Genomic DNA, 18,255 nt, shown 5'->3' with positions numbered 1-18,255 from the left:
TTGAGCCCAGGAGGTTGAGGCTGCAGTGAGGTGTGATCTGCCACTGCACTCCAGCCTGGGCGACAGAGAGACCCTGTCTCAAACAAACAAAAAAAAAACAATAAAAAAACATTGGGTGAAAGACTGTTGAGGAGCAGTATATAGTATTCCTACAGTGTGAATGTATCACCCCATAGATTATGAGTTACAAATTGATAATTATAGATTATTACTTTATAATAGAGGGAAAAACATGCATTTATAATGCAGAGAGAATTTGGCATCAGTAGTAGTGGGATGGCATGAAAATTATATGACTTTTGATGGAAGGTAGTGGGTGGTATACAATGCCAACAAGGTTGTATTCTTGCCAAAAATGTTTAACCTGAATCTACTCTTGAGAAAATGAATGAATCCTGAAATGTGGGATGTTCTGCAGGACATCTGGCTTGGATCATCAAAGTCATGAAGAATAGGGAGAGGTGAAGGGACTGTCCTACATTAAGAGATATTAAAGAGATAATGAAAATCAAACATAAGAACTTTGGTTCTTGGAGTGAAAAAAACAAACATAAAAATAACAGTATATAAAAAAACCCAACTATAAACAGTCTGGCGATTGTTGGGAAAATTTGATGATGAGCTTTATATCGGCTGGTGTTGCTGAATTAATTTTTTTTGTTGTTTTCTTTTCTTTTCTTTTCTTTTGAGACGGAATTTCACTCTTAAAAGTTGCCCAGGCTGGAGTGCAATGGCGCGATCTTGGCTCACTGCAACCTCCACCTCCCAGGTTCAAGCAGTTCTCCTGACTCAACCTCCTTAGTAGCTGGCATTACAGGCATGCGCCACCACGCCTGGCTAATTTTGTATTTTTGGTAGAGACAGAGTTTCTTCATGTTAGTCAGGCTGGTCTTGAACTCCCTACCTCAGGTGGTCCGCCTGCCTCAGCCTCCCAAAGTGCTGGGTTTACAGGCGTGAGCAAACGCAACAGGCCTGAATTAAGTTTTTTTAAGATATAATGGTGCTATGATTGTATGAGAGAATGTTCTTTTTGAAATATTTAGGGATAAATTATATTGCTCTCTACAATCTACTTTAAGATGGTTTGGCAAAAGAGAACTAAGTGTTGTATATATAGAGAGAGCTGATGTGGCAAGATATTAACCATTGCTAAATGTAGGTAAAATATAGGAATGTTTACTGAACTTTCAACCTTTTTGTGGAGTTTTTTTTGTTTTGTTTTTGTTTTTGTTTTGAGACGAAGTCTCGCTCTGTCGCCCAGGCTGGAGTGCAGTGGCATAATCTCGGCTCCCTGCAACCTCAGCCTCCCGGGTTCAAGCAGTTCTCCTACTGAGCTCAGCCTCCAGAGTAGGTGGTGCACACCACCACGCCTGGCTAATTTTTGTATTTTTTTGTAGGGACCAGGTATCACCATGTTGCCCAGGCTGGTCTCAAACTCCAGAGCTCAAGCGATCTGCCTCCTCGGCCTCCCAAAGTGTTGGGATTACAGGCGTGAGCCACTGCACCTGGCCACAAAAATTACTTCTGCATAGGATAAAGGCAAATACAAAAGGCTAACTAAACAAAGGTTTTATCAGAAAATAAAGAACATCTTTATGACCATAGTATAGGGAAATAATTCTTTTTTTCATTGAATTTTTTTATTTCCATAAGTTATTGGGGAACAGGTGGTATTTGGTTATATGAGTAAGTTCTTTAGTGGTGATTTGTGAGATTTTGGTGCACTCATCCCCTGAGCAGTATACACTGAACCCAATTTGTGGTCTTTTATCCCTCACCCACTTCCCACTCTTTCCCCCTGAGTCCCCAAAGTCCATTGTGTCTTCCTTATGCCTTTGCATCCTCATAGCTTAGCTCCCACATATGAGTGAGAACATATGATGTTTGGTTTTTCATTCCTGAATTACTTCACTTAGAATAGTAGCCTCCAATCTCATCCAGGTCGCTGCTAATGCAATTAATTCATTCCTTTTCATGGCTGAGTATATTCCATTGTGTGTGTGTGTGTGTGTGTGTGTGTGTGTATATACACCACAGCACCACAGTTTCTTTATTTACTCATTGACTGTTGGGCATTTGGGTTGATTCCACGTTTTTGCAATTGCAAATTGTGCTGCTACAGATACGTGTATGCAAATATCTTTTTTTTTTTTTTGAGATGGAGTCTTGCTCTGTCACCTAAGCTGGAGTGCAGTGGCACCATCTTGGCTCATTGCAACCACTGCCTTCGTGTTCAAGCAGTTCTCCTGCTCAACCTCCCAAGTAGCTGGGATTACAGGCACATGCCACCATGCCTGGCTAGTTTTTGTATTTTTAGTAGAGACGGGGTTTCACCATGTTGACCAGGCTGGTCTCGAACTCCTGACCTCGTGATCTGCCTGCCTCGGCCTCCCAAAGTGCTGGGATTACAGGCGTGAGCCACCGCGTCCAGCGGCAAGTATCTTTTTCATATAATGACTTCTTTTCCTCTGCGTAGATACCCAGTATTGGGATTGCTGGATCACATGGTAGTTCTACTTTTAGTTCCTTAAGGAATCTCCACACTCTTTTCCATAGTGGTTGTACTAGTTTACATTCCCACCAGCAGTGTAGAAGTGTTCCCTTTTCACTGCATCCATGCCAACATCTATTAATTTTTGATTTTTTGATTATGGTCATTCTTGCAGGAGTCAGGTGGTATCGCATTGTGGTTTTGATTTGCATTTCCCTGATCATTAGGGATGGTGAGCATTTTTTCATGTTTGTTTGACATTTGTATACCTTCTTTTGAAAATTGTGTATTCATGTCCTTAACTCACTTTTTGATGGGATCGTCTGTGTGTGGGGGGGGGAGGGGGGGTTTGTTTTTTTTTTTTTTTTTTTTTTTTTTTGTTTGAGTTTAATTATAGATTCTGGAAATTAATCATTTGTTAGATGTATAGATTGTGAAGATTTTCTCCCACTCTGTGGATTGTCTGTTTACTCTTGCTGACTGTTCCTTTCGCTCTTCAAAAGCTCTTTAGTTTAATGAAGTTTCAGCTTTATATCTTTGTTTTTATTACATTTGTCTTTGGGTTCTTGGTCATGAAATAGTTGCCTAAGCCAATGTCTAGAAGGGTTTTTCCATTGTTATCTTCTAGAATTTTATAGTTTGAGGTCTTAGATTTATGTCCTTGGTTCATGTTGAGTTAATTTATTTTGTATAAGCTGAGAGATAAGGATCCAGTTTCATTCTTCTACATGTGGCTTGCCAATTATCCCAGCATCATTTGTTGAATAGGGTGTCCTTTCCCCACTTTATCTGTTTGTTTGCTTTGTCAAAGATCAATTGGTACCACCATCATCCTTTACAGAATTAGAAAAGACAACCCTAAAATTCATATGGAACCAAAAAAGACCCCACATAGCCAATGCAAGGCTAAGCAAAAATAACAAATCTGGAGGCATCACATTACCTGATTTCAAACTATACTCTAAGGTCATAGTCACCAAAACAGCATGGTACTGGCATAAAAATAGGCACATAGACCAATGGAACAGAATAGTATAGGGAAAGAATTCTCAAATGAGACACACTGTGCTAGCCATAATAAAAATAATGATTACCATAATAAATATATAAATTCATCATTATTAAAATTAAAATTTTCTTTATTTTTATTTTTGAGATGGAGTCTTGCTCTGTCGCCCAGGCTGGAGTGCAGTGGCATGATCTCAGCTCACTGCAGCTTCTGCCTCCCAGATTCAAACAATTCTCCTACCTCAGTCTCCCGAGTAGCTGGGATCACAGGCACCTGCCACCACCTTCGGTTAATTTTTGTATTTGTAGTAGAGACAAGGTTTCACCATGTTGGTTAGGCTGATCTCAAACTCCTGACTTCAAGTGATCTGCCTGCCTCGGCCTCCCAAAGTGCTGGGATTACAGGCGTGAGCCACTGCACTTGGCTGAAACAGCAAGTCTTATTGATTCTGTTGGTGTTTTGCTTTTTTTGGGTGGTGGGGAGTCAGGTTTATTGTGTTATGATTTACATACACCAAAGTTTACCCTTTAAATGTATAGTTCTATAAATTTTGATGAATTTATAATTGTGTAGCCACCACAATTAAGATATAGAACTTATATAAGTTCTGTTACTCCCCAAATTCTTCCCCATTTTTATTGAACCCCTTTCGTCTGTGACCCAGTATTTGACCTTATAGTTTTGACTCTTCCAGAATGTCATGTAAATGGAGTGATGTAACCTTTTGAGTCTGACTTCTTTCATTTAGCATGATGCAATTGTAAAATATACATAGCAAAATTTTGTTTCTTTTTGCTGTTAAATAGTATTCCATTTTAAGGATGTTTCACAGTTGTTGAAGGACATTTGGGTTGTTTTGTTCTTGGTAATTATGAATAAAGCCACCATAAACATTTCTTATTTATTTATTTATTGAGACAGAGTCTTGCTCTGTCACCCAGGCTGGAGTGTAGTGGCGTCATCTCCGCTCACTGCAGCTTCTGCCTCCCGGGTTCAAGCGATTCTCCTGCCTCAGTCAGCCTCCCGAGTAGCTCGGATTACAGGCATCCACCACCATGCCCAGCTAATCTGTTTCTGTTTTTCGTAGAGATGGGCCTTGAGCAACACACAAACATTTCTTAACAGCATCTTTAATTTTATTTATTTATTTATTTTGAGGCAGGGTCTCACTCTGTTGCCCAGGCTGGAGTGCAGTGGCATGATCTTGGCTCACTGCAACCTCTGTCTCCCAGGTTCAAGCCATTCTTCTGCCTCAGCACCCCACCACCTGTGCCCCGCAGTAGCTGGAATTACAGGCACCTGCCACTATGCCTGGCTAATTTTTGTGTTTTTATATTTATTTTATTTTATTTTATATATTTTATTTTGAGACGGAGTCTTGCTCTGTTTCCCAGGCTGGAGTGCAGTGGCGCGATCTCGGCTCACCGCAAGCTCTGCTTCCCGGGTTCACGCCATTCTGCTGCCTCAGCCTCCCGAGTAGCTGGGACTACAGGCGCCCACCACCATGCCCGGATAATTTTTTGTATTTTTAGTAGAGATGGGGTTTCACCGTGTTAGCCAGGATGGTCTCGATCTCCTGACCTCGTGATCCGCCCGCCTCAGCCTCCCAAAGTGCTGGGATTACAGGCATGAGCCACCGTGCCTGGCCTATTTTATTTCCTTCCTTCCTTCCTTCCTTCCTTCCTTCCTTCCTTCCTTCCTTCCTTCCTTCCTTCCTTCCTCCCTCCCTCCCTCCCTCCCTTCCCCTTTTTTGTGACAGAGTCTCACTCTGTCACCCAGGCTGCAGTGCAATGGTGTGATTTCGGCTCAATGCAATCTCTGCCTCCTGGGTTTAAGCCATTCTCCTCCCTCAGCCTCTGGAGTAGCTGAGATTACAGTTGTGCATCACCATGCCTAGCTACTTTTTGTATCTTTGTAGCGACCGGGTTTCACCATGTCGGCCAGGCTGGTCTCGAACTCCTGACCTCAAGGGATCCACCCTCCTCAGCCTCCCAAAGTGCTGGGATTACAAGTGTGAGCCACCATGCCCGGCTAATTTTTGTATTTTTAGTAGAGACAGGGTTTTGCCATGTTGGCCAGGCTGATCTCAAACTACCGTCCTCAAGGAATCGACCTGCCTCAGCCTCCCAAAGTGCTGTGGTTACAGGCATGAGACACCACACCCAGCCTTAACAGCATTTTTTAAAAAACAATAATTTCTTAATTTTGATGAAGTCCAGTTTATTTAAAAAATGTTAACAGATTACATTTTCATTATATATAAGAAATCCTTCTTTAATTCAAAGTCATAAAGAATTTCTCCTATATTACAGAAGTTTTATTTATTTTAATTAGTGTATTTTTTGAGAAAGGGTCCCACTTGGTTACCCAGGCTGGAGTGCAGTGGTGCCGTATAGCTCACTGCAGCCTCAACCACCTATGCTCTAGGTATCCTCCCACTCCATCCTTTGGAGTAGCTGGGATCACAGACGCAAGCCTCCTCACCTGGCTTATCTTTTAATTTTTTTATAGAGAAAAGTCTTCCTGTGTTGCCTAGGCTGGTCTCAAACTCCTGGGCTCAAGCAATCCTCCCACCTTGGCCTCCCAAAGTGCTGGGATTACAGACATAGAAGTTTTATAGTTAGGTTTTACCTTAGGTCTATAATGCATTTTGAATTAATTTTTTCAGATAGCATGAGGTATGGATCAATTTTTTAAAATGGGTATCCAATTGTTCGAGCACCATTTATTGAGAAGCCAATCCTTTCATCATTAAATTGTCTATGCACTTTGCACCTTTGTAAAAAATCGATTGCCGGCTGGGCACAGTGGCTCATGCTTGTAATCCCAGCATTTTGGGAGGCCGAGGCGGGTGGATCACCTGAGGTCAGGAGTTCGAGACCAGCCTGGCCAACATGGTAAGACCTCGTCTCCACTAAAAATACAAAAATTAGCCAGGCATGATGGTGGTCGCCTGTAATCCCAGCTACTTGGGAGGCTGAGGCAGGAGAATTGCTTGAACCTGGGAGGCGGGGGTTGCGGTGAGCAGAGGTCACACCACTGCACTCCAGCCTGGGTGACAGAGTGAGACCTCATCTCAAAAGAAAAAAAAATCGATTGCCCACGTATGTATATGCTGCCTTGATTATTGTAGCTTGTATGGAAATCAGGTAGTGTGCATCTTCTAACAAAATTTTCAAAACTATGTTGTCTATTCTAGGTCTTTTGTTTTTCCTTATAAATTTTAGGATCAGCTTGTTGATTTCTACAAATAATCCTGCTGGGATTTTGATTAGGACTAAATTGAATGTGTACATTAATATGGGGGCAGAATTGTTAAATATATTTAGTCTTCCATAAATACAGTATATCTCTCCATTTATTTAGGTCATCTTTGATTTGTTTTATCAGTGTTTGTATGTTTTTCAGCATAGCAGTCTTGCATATATTTTGCTAGGTGATAATCTAAGTCTTTCATGCTCTTATAAATGGTACTGCTTTCTTTAAAGAAAAATTTAATTTCCCCCTGTTTGTTGCTGTGTAAGAATATAGTTGACTTTGGTATCCTGCAACCTTACTAAACTTATTAGTTCAAGTACCTATTTTGTAGGGTCTCTGATTTTTCTATATGGATAAATCATGTCTATACATAGAGATGGTTTAGTTTCTTCCTTTCTAATCTATATACCTTTTCTTTCTTTCCCTTGCCTTATTGGATTGGCTGAAACTTCTAGGATGATGGTGGCAGCAGTCCCCAACTGGAAGAGACTGGGTTGGGGTTGGTTTGGGGATGAAACTGTTCCACCTCAGATCATCAGGCGTTGTTCTCATAAGGAGTGCACAGCCTACATCCCTGGCATGTGCAGTTAACAACAGAGTTTGTGCTCCTATGAGAATCTAATGATGCCACTGATCTGACAGGATTTGGGGCCTCAGGAGTTAATGTTCGCTCACCCACCACTCACCTCCTACCGTGTGGCCCAGTTCCTAACAGGCCACTGGGGTTGGGAAACCCTGTGTAGAGGAAGGGTGAGGGTGAACGTTCTTCCTTTTCCACTGTTCTTGGGGGGATAGCTTTTAGTTTTCCACCATTATATATGATGTTAGCTGTAAGTTTTTAATAAATGTCCTTTGTTTGAGAAAGTTCCCTTATATTTCTAGTTTTCTGAGACGTTTTATCATAAATGAATGTTGAATTTTATTGATCCTTTCATAGTACTTTTTTTTTTTTTTTTCTTAAAAGAGGGCTGGGCTCAGTGGCTCACGCCTGTAATCCCAGCACTTTGGGAGGCCAAGGCGGGTGGATCACAAGGTCAGGAGATCAAGACCATCCTGGCTAACGCAGTGAAACCCCATCTCTACTAAAACTACAAAAAATTAGCCGGATGTGATGGAGGGCACCTGTAGTCCCAGCTATTCATGAGGCTGAGGCAGGAGAATGGCGTGAACCCGGGAAGGTGGAGCTTGCAGTGAGCCGAGATCGTGCCACTGCACTCCAGCCGGGGCGACAGAGCGAGACGTCGTCTCATAAAAATAAAAAAAAGAGACAACGTCTTGGCTGGGCATGGTGACTCACGCCTGTAATCCCAGCACTTTGGGAGGCTCAGGTAGGTGGATCACCTGAGGTCAGGAGTTTGAGACCAGCCTGGCCAACATGGTGAAACCCTGTCTCTCCTAAACATACAAAAATTATCTGGGCATGGTGGTGCAAGCCTGTAGTTCCAGCTACTCGGGACGCCGAGGCAGAAGAAGAATTGGTTGAACCTGTGAGACAGAGGTTGCAGTGAGCTGAGATCACACCACTGCACTCCAGCCTGGGCAACAGAGCTAGACTCCGTCTCAAAAAAGAAAGGCAGAGTCTTACTTTGTTGCCCAGGTTGCAGTGTAGTGGCATGATCGTAGCTCACTGCAGCCTTGACCTCCTGGACTCAAGCAATCCACCCGCCTGGGCCTCCCAACATGCTAGGATAGTACTTTTGATGTTTTTTTTATTTTTATTTTTTATTTTTATTGAGATGGAATGTCACTCTATCACCCAGGCTGGAGTGCAGTGGCGCGATCTCGACTCACTGCAAACTCCACCTCCTGGTTTCATGCCATTCTCCTGCCTCAGCCTCCTGAGTAGCTGGGACTACAGGCGCCCACCACCACACCCAGCTAATTTTTTGTATTTTTAGTAGAGACGGGGTTTCACCGTGTTAGCCAGGAAGGTCTTGATCTCCTGACCTCGTGATCCGCCCGCCTTGGCCTCCCAAAGTGCTGAGATTACAGGCATGAGCCACCGCGCCCAGCGGGGTTTTTTTGGGTTTTTTTTGTTGTTGTTGTTGTTTTCGAGACAGAGTATCACTGTCACCCAGGCTGGAGTGCAGTGGCGTGAACTCGGCTCACTGCAACTTCTGCCTCCCGGGTTCAAGCAGTTCTCTGCCTCGGCCTCCCCAGTGTCTCTGATTACAGACTCCCACCACCATACCCAGCTAATTTTTTGTATTTTTAGTAGAGACGGGGTTTCACCATCTTGGCCAGGCTGGTCTTGAACTCCTGACCTTGTGATCCACTGGCCTCGGCCTCTGAAAGTGCTGGGATTACAGGCATGAGCCACCATGCCTGGCCTTGATGGGGTTTTAAATGGAAACATTGGCAATTGTAAAATCAAATATTTGCATACCTATCTTCAATTCAGCAGTTCTACTCTTGCGCATGTGCCCCAGAATACGGTTATAAAAATATTCATATCAGCTTTATTTATCATATAAAAATGTAGAGAACAAGCCAAGTGTGGTGGTTCACGCCCGTAATCCCAGCATTTTGGGACGTCAAGATGGGAGGATCGCTAGACCCCAGGAGTTTGAGATCAGCCTGGGCAGCATAGTGAGACCTTGTCTCTACAGAAAAATAAAAACAGCCACGTGTGGTGGCACATGCCTGTGGTCCCAGCTACTCAGGTGACTGAGATGGAAGGATCACTTAAGCCCAAGAGGTTGAGGCTGCAGTGAGCTGTGATTGCACCACTACACTCCAGCCTAGGCGACAATATGACAAATCAAGATGCCCGTCTCAGAAAAGCAAAGAAAATGTGGAAACAACCTGAATGTCCATCAGCAGTTCAATGGATAAAACTGTGGTATATTCATAGTGAAATCTTTTACTGCAGTGAAATAAATGTACCAACCTAAGTATATGTTATAAAATGAAAAGCAAGCTACCCTTCACCTTCTTTCTTACATACCCAGTTCCATTTTGAATAATGTCTTCTATGTTCTTATAGCGTGATTTAATACTTGCATACATATATATTATCAGTTTTTTTAAACTGTGGTAAAGTACACATAACATAAAATTGACCATTTTAACCAATTTTAAATGTAGGTGCAGTGGCATGAAGAACATTAACACTGTTATGCAGCCATCACCACCATCCATCCTCAGAACTTCGTCTCACTTTCCAGACTGAAAGCATATACCCATTAAACAATAATTCTCCATTCCCCAGCCCCTGGCAACCACCATTCTACTTTTTGTCTCTGAATTTTTCTACTCCTAGGTACGTCATGGTAGTGGAATCATATAGTATCTGTTCATTTGTGACTGGGTTATTTCCATAACATAATGACTTTGCAAGGTTCATCCATATTATGGCATATGTCAGAATTTTCTCCTTCTTATGGGTGGATAATATTCCATTGTATGCGACCACATTCTTTTTTTTTTTTCACTTAATAATTTTTTTATTATTTTTTTTTGCACACAAAACAATAAACATTTTCTAAAAATACATACAAACAAAAAGATGCATATCAAACATATTAGGAAGGTTGCACATGGGAAGACGGGGAATAGAAATGGGGGGTGGGAATTAAAGAAAATAAATGAGAGAGGGACTTTGTATGGATCAATGATAATAACTCAACCCTCTATTTGACAAAGAAGAAGGAGAAGGAAGAGGAAGAAAAAGAAAGTGGGATAAAGGATCAGAAAGGGAGGAAAATAGAAAAAATTAGAGCATGACTCCAGGGTAGACCTGTTTTGTTGTTGCTTGGTTGGTTGGTTGGTTGGTTTGTCAGTTATATTTTTCATATGTTTCGCCATGTTGGCCAGGCTGGTCTCGAACTCCTAGCCTCAAGTGATCAACCCGCCTCGGCCTCCCAGAGTACTGGGACTACAGGCGTGAGCCACCACGTCCAGCCCCCACATTGCTTTTGGCTTCTTTGGTAGACCTCCCAGACGGGGCAACGACCACATTCTTTTACCCAATTATTATTATTATTATTTTTTGAGACAGAGTCTTGCTCTGGCCCAGGCTGCAGTGCAGTGTCACGATCCCAGCTCACTGCGACCTCTGCCTCCCAGATTCAAGCAATTCTCATGCCTTAGCCTTCCGAGTAGCTGGCACCACCGGTCTACTAATTTTTGTTTTTTTAGTAGAGATGGGATTTCGCCCTGTTGCCCAAACTGGCCTGAAACTCCTGAACTCAGGAATTCCACCCACCTTGGCCTCCCAAAATGCTGGGATTACAGGCATGAGCCACTGCTGCGCCTGGCCTCTTTTACCCAATGTTTTCTTAAAAGAAAGCTTACTGCAGGTCTAGAAATTTTTAAAATTATAGACAAATAAATGTTCAACTTTACGTTAATAATTTGAAAGCCTAGAGGAAATGGAGAAAATGTCCATAAAAATATTAACCCTGTTGACTCCAGGAGAAGTAGAAAACTTGAAAAAGACCTAAGACCCCGCTGATTTAGCAGCCACACTTGTGTGATTTTGTGTTTGTTTTTATTAACGCGTGTTTTGTGGTTAAATATTAGTTTGAAATAATTTTTTAGGCTCAAAATTTTAAACAAGGCTGTTTGTTTTTGTTTTTTGAGATGGGGTCTCACTCTGTCATTCAGGTTGGAGTGCAGTGGTACAGTCTTGGCTCACTGCAACCTCTGCCTCCCAGGCTCAAGTGATCCTCCCACCTCAGCCTCCCGAGTAGCTGGGACCACAGGTGCTTGCCACCGCATCCAGCTGATTTTTTGTATTTTTGGTAGACAGGGTTTCACCAAGTTGCCCAGGCTGGTCTCGAACTTCTGAGCTCAGGCATTCCTCCTGCGTTGGCCTCCCAAAGTGCTAGGATTACAGGTGTGAGCCACCACGCTGGGCTTAAGAAGTCTATTTCTTATAGCTAAAGGGGATGTCTTTGCTAGGCTGTATCAGATCTCATCCAAATAAAAAAAATTTTTTTTGAAGTGGGGTCTCCCTATGTTGCCCAGGCTAGTCTCAAACTTCAGACTTTGAACTCTGAACTCCTAGGCCCAAGCAGTACTCTTTCCCCAGCCTCTTGAGTAGCTAGGATTATAGGTGTGTGCCACTGTGCCCGGCCTCATCACATATTTTTTAAAAATCTGTATAACTTACATTCAAGAGATCCTAAGCAGAATTCAGTCTGGTTTTAGATCTCATTTTAATATTTATTGCACCTTTAGTGCGTGTCTCTCCATTATTACATATTGTCATTTCAGTGCTTGTTAGTCAGTCCTTTGAATTCAGATTACCATATCTTACTTATTCTTACCTATTATAGCATGTGCTTTGCATGAAGCGAGTAGTTCATGAAAATTTGTTGAATCTGTACCAATATTTCACGGACATTGTCAAGTATTGCTGAGGTTGTTTGCAGGATAAAGAAAAGATACTGATGCTTGGAGCTTTTCCTTTGGAGGATTTGATGTGGTTTGTTAACAGATTTTTGTGATTCGCAGATCCTGGGTGAAAATGTATACTATTTGATTTAGTAGATTTCTAGATAATTGTATGTAACAATGTTTAACAAAAATGAGTAGTAAATTAAGTAACTGGTGGATTGATACCTTATGAATGTTAACAGACTACTTTGAGATTTTTAATTTAGATATGGCTCTTTCAGTGTATATTGAAGTTATTTTACTCAGGACTTGGGTTCTAAAGTCAGTACATAAAATGAAATTAGGCTTGAAAATATATTGGAAATTTTTAGTAATGACAAAATTTTTTATTTTTTTTTGTAAACAGCCTTGTACAGAAATACATATATGCATGATTTGTGCTCTATTTGGTAGCATAGAATTCCGTAGGGTGAATCATATTAAGAGAGTAAATCAGCTGAATGTTTTGATGCTTGGAACATGAAGCCGATTTAGGGAGAGTCAAACTTCCTGGTTTCTCTCTCTCTCATCATCTTTATGAAGATAATATTTCTTCTGATTCTTCATCAGTGAGTATTTCTCTATGGCCTCAAATGTCTTTCTGATACTTACAGTTTCATTTTCCTGGTTAACTATGCCTAAAATATTAAGTGGAAAATTGTAGAAATAAACAGTTCTTAAGTTTTAAATTGTACACCATTCTGAGTAGTATAATGAAATCTCATGCCATCTTGCCCAGGACAGGAATCCTCTCTTTGTCCTTTGTATCCATGCTGTTGACGCTTCCCACCCATTAGTGCCCCTGTTATATTGACTGCCAAGATACTGCAGTGTTTGTGTTCAAGTAACCCTTAGTTTACTTAATAACAGTCCCAAAGCACAAGAATAGTGATGCTTTTAATTTGGATATGCCAAAGAAAAGCCGTTAAGTGCTTCCTTTAAGTGAAAAGGTTAAAGTTCTTAATAAGAAAATGAATAATATCCTGAAGTTGCTAAGATCTGTGATAAGAATGAATCTCCTATCTGTGAAATGATGAAGAAGGAAAAAGAAATTTGTGCTAGTTTTGCTGTTGCACCTCATACTGCAAAAGTTATGGCCACTGTGCTTGATTAACTGCTTGGTTAAGATGAAAAGGGCATTAAATTTTTGGTGGAAGATATGAACAGATATGTGTTTCAGGTGACAGCAGTCAGGTTCTGTACTGTCTGGTTTCAGGAATCCACTAGGGGTCTTAGAACATATACCCCCATGTTAAGGAGGGACTACTGTAATTACCTTTACCCCTGAACATTTGTTTAAGGTTCTTGTTAATTGTTTTCTCTCTCACACTCTGGCTTAGTACTTACAGGTAAAAATTTTTTTGAGACAAGAGTCTCTCTCTGTTGCCCAGGCTGGAGTGCAGTGGCACAATCTCAGCTCACTGCAGCCTCTGCCTCCCAGGTTCAGGTGATTCTCCTGCCTCAGCCTCTCGAGTAGCTGAGATTACAGGCGTTTGCCACCACGCCTGGCTAATTTTTACTATAGATGGGGTTTCACCATGTTAGTGAGACTAGTCTTGAACTCCTGACCTCAAATGGTCCTCCCACCTAGGCCTCCAAAAGTGCTGGTATTACAGGAATGTGTCACCACGCCCGGCCAAGTACTTACAAGTAAATTTTTTTTTTTTTTTTTTTTTTTGAGACAGAATTTTGCTTTTGTTGCCCAGACTGGAGTGCAGTGGCATGATCTCGGCTCATTGCAACCTCCGTCTCCTGGGTTCAGATGATTCTCCTGGCTCAGCTTCCCAAGTAGCTGGGATTACAAGCATGCACCACCACGCCCGGCTAATTTTGTATTTTTAGTAAGAGACAGGGTTTCTCCATGTTGGTCAGGCTGGTTTCGAACTCCTGACCTCAGGTGATCCGCCCGCCTCAGCCTCCCAAAGTGTTGGGATTACAGGCGTGAGCCACCATGCCCAGCCAGTAAATTCTTGTAAGTGCGAATATGATATGACCACCTCTAGTAATGATATCTCTAATTTCTGTATTAGTATATTCTTTGTACTTCATTCTGTAGAGCATATGGTATTCACATAATACTTTTGGTTATTGGGTATGGCACATACAGTGCTAGGGTTCTCATTGTTTCTCAGTCCCAACAAGAACATCTCATCAGAGGAGTTTAAGGTACATTTTAAGTTCATTCATTAATATCTCCCCAGATAAACTGAATTGTAAATCAGAATCCCTAAGCAAGAAATTAAGGTACTCCTTTAAAAAATATATTATTTAGTAAACAAAGCATCTCTGACTTCTATACATACAGCACCATTTGTTCAGTATTTTCAGTTCTTAAAAAAGAGATAAAATTACAACATTTAGATCCAAAAGGGGCCTTAGAAACTTTTTGAGTACATTCATTTTACATAGACTTAGGCTAGTTGCGTTTTAGCTCAGCTTAACGTATGTGACCACCTGTCCTGATGTGATGCCCTTTCACTCTCAAAATGTAACAGTTTGAATGATAATGTGATCATCCTCACATAGTGGTGGAGGAGTATGGCACTCAGATTTTCTACGTAGTTCAGTGTTCTTTCTGCTACCTTGATACTTTTTCAGATAATTTTTTCTTGTTAACCCTCAAAAAAGCAACTAAGTGATTTTAAGGAAGTTGGAAGATTTATCTTTTTAAAGAGAAGATGTAGATCCTTTGAAAAAAGGTATTGTTTTCTTCTATTTAAATATTCAAGTGACACTGCCATTATTTGTACTGAGTGTCCTTACAGTTAAATATTTATTTAATCATAGGATATTGAAGCCAGAGGGTATGTTATGGACGATCTAATCTAAATTAGTTATTTTATGTGGGTTTTTTTGTGTGTGTGGAGACAGGGCCTTGCCCTGTCATTCAACCTGGAGTATAGTAGCACAACTATGGCTCACTGCAGCCTTGACCCCCCTGGGCTCAACTGATCCTTACATCTTGACCTCCCAAAGTGTTGGGATTATGGGTGTGAGCCACCACACCTGGCCTATGCTTTTATTTTTTATATAAAGGTATTATAATTGTAACATAGAAAGTTTAGAAAATAACATTTATTTAAAAATATTCATAGAATTTTTTTTTTTTTTTTGGAGACAGAGTCTCACTCTGTCACCCAGGGTGGAGTGCAATGGCGCAGTCTCGGTTCACTGCAACCCCTGCCTCCCAGGTCCAAGTGATTCTCCTGCCTCAGCCTCCCGAGTATCTGGGATTACAGGTACCCGCCACCACGGCCAGCTAACTTTTGTATTTTTAGTTTCACCATGTTGGTCATGCTGGGCTCAAACTCCTGACCTCAGGTGATCTACCTGCCTCGGCCTCCCAAAGTGCTGGGATTATAGGCATGAGCCACCATACCCGGCCCATCTATACATTTAAATAGTGTATTTACATAATTTACATAATGGTATATGTACAGTTTTCTTTCCGGTGTTTTTACTAACTCACATGCAAGCATCTTCATGTTATTTACAGACATGTACTTATCATCCATATAATATGGATGTACCTTTACATATACATTTAAATAGTGTATTACATAGTTTGCATAATGGTATATGTACATTTTTCTTTCCTGTGTTTTCACTAACTCTCATGCAAGCATCTTCATGTTATTTATAGACATATACTTAATATCCACATAATATGGATGCACCTTTACTTAACTATTCCCCTGTTACTATTCTTTAAGTTGCTTGTAGTTTTTCTGCAACTATAAATAACATTTTTGTCCATGTGGCTTTTTCTTCTTTTTGTTTTTCCTTTCTACAGCCTGTTTTGCAAATGAAGACAGACCTACCTAAGCTAATGAAAATGAATCTTTTTCAAGGGTTACAACTCAGATCTTTGGACTCTCGTGCTGATGCCCTTTCCGTTATACCATAATGCTTGTTTTCTATAATTGAAAGACTACATGGATTGAAAACACTTTATGTATCAGCTGTCTTAGCCCATTATTGGAACAAGGCAAGGTAGACATAAAATATAAATAATTCGAGTTAAAAATTACCTAACCCGTCTCCTACCAAGTTAACAGTTTTATTTTGTAGGTACTTAGACTTAAATCAGTAACCTTCCAGTTCCCTGTTGTTAATTCCTTTCCCCTTCTGCATAATAATTAAAAGAAAGCTGAATGCCTAGCTTGTAGATTGTTGAGGAATTGATGTTGTGAGAACACTGACTATATCTAGATTAACTTCTGCAACAGCCCCTAGAATACCTCATTGTACCTAGTCTCTACCTATGCTGTGCATTTACAGAGAAGCCTTATGGGATTGTTAGCCAAACTGAATAGAGGACTACTCTTTTTTTTCCCCTTTTCTTTTCTTCCTTCTCTTTTTTTTTTGAATTTATTTATTCAAGAAATAGTTACTGAACGCCAACTAAGTGTTAAGCACTATTCTAGGTGCTGAGCATTCAGCAGTAAATAAAACTGACAAAAATCCTTTGCCTTATGAGCCTATATTCTCGTGGGGGAGATAGGCAAAAAATAAATTGTATAGTATATTGGAAAATTATGTGTTATTTGGGAGAATAAAGCAAAGAAGGGTGGTAAGAGTGTTGTAGGCTTGATGTTGCAATTTTTTTTTTTTTTTTTTTTGAGTCCGAGTCTTGCTCTTTCACCCAGGCTGAAGTGCAGTGGCACAATCTTGGCTCACTGTAACCGCCGCCTCTGGGTTCAAACAATTCAGCCTCAGCCTCAGCCTCCTCAGTAGCTGGGATTACAGACGCATGCCACCACACCCGGCTAAAGTTTGTATTTTTAGTAGAGATGGGGTTTCACCATGTTGGTCAAGCTGGTCTTGAACTCTTGACCTCAGGTGATCCACCTGTCTTGGCCTCCCAAAGTGCTGGGATTACAGGCGTGAGCTATCGCACCTGGCCTGATGTTGCAGTTTTAAGTAAGGTAGTCAGGAACATATTCACTGAGAAATGAACATTTGAGCAAGATTTAAAGGTGGTGATTGAACGAGCCATGAGAAATACGGGGGAAGAAAGTTGCAGAACAGTGAGCTTAACAGACCGTGAAGGAAGGACTCAGCCAGGTGTGTTGGAGGCCTTGTAAAGACAGCAAGGTGGCCACTGTGGCTACAGTGGGATCAGTGGTGAGGAAGAAATTAAGTCAGGAAGATAACACAGTGCCAGATTGTTTAGGATTTCTAGGCCATTGTAAAGACTTTGAACTTTACTCTTATTAAAGAGGGGACCATTATGGGAGGGATTTAAGAAGTAGAATAATATGATCAATTTATATTTTTAAAGGATCACTCTCTCTTCTGAGTTGAGATTAAACTGAAGCCAGGCAAAGGTAGAAGCAGGGAGACTAGGTAGGAGGCTGCTGCAATAATTCAAGCAAAAGATGATAGTGACTTAGACCACAGGCAGTGCTGGAGGTAGTAAGTAGTGGTTGGAGTCTGTATATATTTTTTAAACTTGTTATTTTTGAATAATTTCAAATGTTAAAAAAGTTGCTAGAGTATTACAAAAACCTTCTGTGTACTTTCCACTCAGATTCCCCAGTTATTAACATTTTAACATATTTGCTTTATTTTTCTTACTGCTCTCTCTACAGGCACACACACATTTTTTTTCTGAACTGTTTGAGCATATGTTGCAGACATGCTGCCCTATTTAGTACTTTGGTGTTCATTTCTTAAAAACAAGGATATTCCTTATACAGTTGCATTAGTCAGCTTGGCTGCCATATACAAAATACCACAGACTGGGTGGCTTAAACAAAGAAATTGATTTTCTCACAGTTCTAGAGGTTGCAGAGTTCAAGATCAAGGTCCAGTTTGGTCTCTGGTGAGGGCTCAGGGCTCCTTCCTGGCTTTGGTCTGTCACACAGACTAGAGTACAGTGGGGCAATTGCAGCTCATTGCACCCTCAGCCTCACAGGCTCAAGTGATCCTCCCACCTCAGCCTTTGAGTAATAGGACTACAGTTGTGCAATTACGCCTGGCTAACCTAAAAATTTTTTTTGGAGAGATAGCGTCTTACTGTGTTGCTCAGGCTGGTACCAACCTCATAGAGTTGTGGTGAGGATGTAAGTTAATATCTGTATCCTCTTTAAAACAGTCCCTGGCATATAGA

General features: G+C 41.1%; 1 protein-coding gene across 9 annotated transcripts in view; it reads left to right on the top strand.

Moving 5' to 3' along the window:
- RPRD2 (regulation of nuclear pre-mRNA domain containing 2) overlaps positions 1-18,255 on the top strand; it is a 112,675-nt gene that overhangs the window by 30,408 nt on the left and 64,012 nt on the right. Inside the window, exon 2 of one of the 9 annotated variants that reach the window (XM_032154788.2) lies at positions 15,934-16,133. The exons of the other annotated variants lie outside the window; for them this stretch is intronic. The gene's annotated coding sequence lies outside the window, so the exon portion shown is untranslated. The remainder of the gene's footprint in view (positions 1-15,933; positions 16,134-18,255) is intronic. 9 annotated transcript variants of the gene reach the window in all.

Source organism: Hylobates moloch, unplaced genomic scaffold, assembly GCF_009828535.3.
Source record: "Hylobates moloch isolate HMO894 unplaced genomic scaffold, HMol_V3 SCAFFOLD_5, whole genome shotgun sequence".
In the NCBI taxonomy this organism is placed as follows: Eukaryota; Metazoa; Chordata; class Mammalia; order Primates; family Hylobatidae; genus Hylobates; species Hylobates moloch.
Note: the sequence above shows the minus strand (reverse complement) of the source record. Positions and strands in the feature narration are given on the sequence as shown.